The sequence below is a fragment of the Chlorocebus sabaeus genome, chromosome 12 (assembly GCF_047675955.1).
Source record: "Chlorocebus sabaeus isolate Y175 chromosome 12, mChlSab1.0.hap1, whole genome shotgun sequence".
Lineage (NCBI taxonomy): Eukaryota > Metazoa > Chordata > Mammalia > Primates > Cercopithecidae > Chlorocebus > Chlorocebus sabaeus.
Window position 1 is genome coordinate 35429843 of NC_132915.1, and position 2668 is coordinate 35432510.

At 43.9% G+C, this 2668-nt stretch overlaps 1 pseudogene; it reads left to right on the plus strand.

Annotated features, from left to right (window-relative positions):
- Positions 1-1299: 1299 nt before the first annotated feature.
- On the plus strand, positions 1300-2000 carry LOC103219473 (peptidyl-prolyl cis-trans isomerase A pseudogene; annotated as a pseudogene).
- Positions 2001-2668: the final 668 nt, after the last annotated feature.

A 2668-nucleotide genomic window follows, 5' to 3' on the forward strand; every position in this document is an offset into this window, starting at 1 on the left:
TGGTGTCAGATGCAGATGCTATGAAAGATATGGAACTGGTAATTGCTTAATCAGAGAGTCCTGGCTAAATTACAGGAAATCTGGGGTAATGAGGCAGAGAACCAGAGGACTTTGAGGTCAGGGATGAAAACTAGAATTTTTTTTTTTTTTTTTTTTTTTTGCCTGAGAAACTTGCTGCTTTGAAGAGGCCCAAGGATTAATTGCTTTGATCTTCCTTTTCTTACAGCTCTTTCAAGGGCAGAGCCCTCCTTATCCTGAAGGACTCTTATCCTTAGCTACAGTATATACTCTCTGCTACTAAAAAAGGAAGAAATCTTGAGGCCTATTGGCATTCTCCCTGAACATCATGAAGGTCCTCTTTGTGTGTGTGTGTGGGGGGGGGTGGATGGGTGAATGCGCGAGCATGCAAATGTGACGGGGTCTTGCTCTGTCTCCCATGCTGTAGTGCAGTGGCATAATCCTGGCTCACTGCAGCGTTGACGTCCTTGGGCTCAGGTGATCCTCCTACCTCAGACTCCATAGTGTCTGGGACGACGGGCATGCACCACCATGCCGGGATAATTTTTAGGTTTTTTTGCAGAGGCAGGGTTTTGCTGTATTGCCCAGGCTGGTCTTGAACTCCTGGGCTCAAGTGATCTGCCCACCTCCACCTCCAAAGGTGCTGGGATCACAGGCATGAGTCACCAAACCCAGCCAAATGTTCTCATTAATATGGTAAACACAAATTGCTAATGGCCCCTTGAATAACTGAGATATAATTTTGTTAATTATAGATTAATTTTTGTTGCCATATTTCTGGATTTCACAGAACTATAATTTGTTGTTACTGTAGTTGGGTTTGGAGGACTGACATAGGGTTGCAAACATCTCTTTTAACAATCAAGTAGGAATGGAATAATATCATAATAAATATCAGTATTGACCAAAAAGGAATAGTTGGCCACATTACACTCACACATGCATCTTGCATTGTCCTCATTTTTCTCATTTTTCTTCTAGCCCAGTGAGAGCATTGTCTTGGGTCCGTACTAGTCTATTGGTCTAAAACTGCTAGAATGAAGAATGGAAAATTGTTTAGTAGGCAGCAATAACAAATCTTGCACTTTAGTGGACTATAACAATGAACCACCAGAGAAATATAGCATTAACGATCTGGAGTTAACCACTCCCCGCAACATTTATTGCCCCTATAGAAAATGCCGTGACTTTTCTGTTGCCCTGGAGCTATGGAACCACACCTAAAGTATTTCGATAAAGAATTCTTTGCCAGGCTTTGCAGACGCTGCCGCCGAGGAAAGTCCTGTACTACTAGCCATGGTCAACCCTACCGTGTTCTTCGACATTGCGGTCAACGGCGAGCCCTTGGGCCGCGTCTCCTTCGAGCTGTTTGTGGACAAGGTTCCAAAGACAGCAGAAAATTTTCATGCTCTGAGCACTGGAGAGAAAGGATTTGGTTATAAGGGTTCCTGCTTTCACAGAATTATTCCAGGGTTTATGTGTCAGGGTGGTGACTTCACACGCCATAATGGCACTGGTGGCAAGTCCATCTATGGGGAGAAATTTGAAGATGAGAACTTCATCCTAAAGCATACAGGTCCCGGCATCTTGTCCATGGCAAATGCTGGACCCAACACAAATGGTTCCCAGTTTTTCATCTGCACTGCCAAGACTGAGTGGTTGGATGGCAAGCATGTGGTCTTTGGCAAAGTGAAAGAAGGCATGAATATTGTGGAGGCCATGGAGCACTCTGGGTCCAGGAATGGCAAGACCAGCAAGAAGATCACCATTGCTGACTGTGGACAACTCGAACAAGTTTGACTTGTGTTTTATCTTAACCACCAGACCATTCCTTCTGTAGCTCAGGAGAGCACCCCTCCACCCCATTTGCTCGCAGTATCCTAGAATCTTTGTGCTCTCGCTGCAGTTCCCTTTGGGTTCCATGTTTTCCTTGTTCTCTCCCATGCCTAGCTGGATTGCAGAGTTAAGTTTATGATTATGAAATAAAAACTAACAAAAAAAAAAAAAAGAATTCTTTGCCAAACCTGAGTGTGCCCCAAAATTAACCCTCAAGGTGATGGGAGGATTTGCAACCATATTATACAATGAACTAAGACTACGAGCTGAGAGAACACATGGGTATATTTGCAGGAATGAAGGGAATAGTAATTAAAGGGTATAACTTTTGAATGGTCTGCCCAGTGTACAAACCAATGACTTATCCAGGAACCTTCCACAGAGGGCCTCAGAGGCCCACCTTTTCCCCAGCAACCAAACTATGACCTTGCTCCTGGAGCCATGGTTGACCAAACCCAGGCCAGCTGATTGTCTCCCAGAGTTTGGAATTGGGACTGAGATAGTTTGAGTTGGTGTTTGGCTAAGGGAGTGTCAAGAAGAACTTATAGAAAGAGCTCTTCAAAATAAAAAAGCCTTCTCAGAGAGCAAGTATGTGTCCCTTACCTGAATCAAATCTCTTCTCTCCCTCTCCTCCTCTTACATAGAGAAAGCTGGCAGCCATTTGCCAAGGTTCTCAGTCTGAGGGATTCACACATCAGAAAATTATTTCAATCAGATAAAACCCTTAAGGAACCGACAAACTCTGAGAGGCTGTAGTACAAGATGATGTCAGGTGATTCCATGGATGAATGCTTTTACTTTAATGCTTATGTTG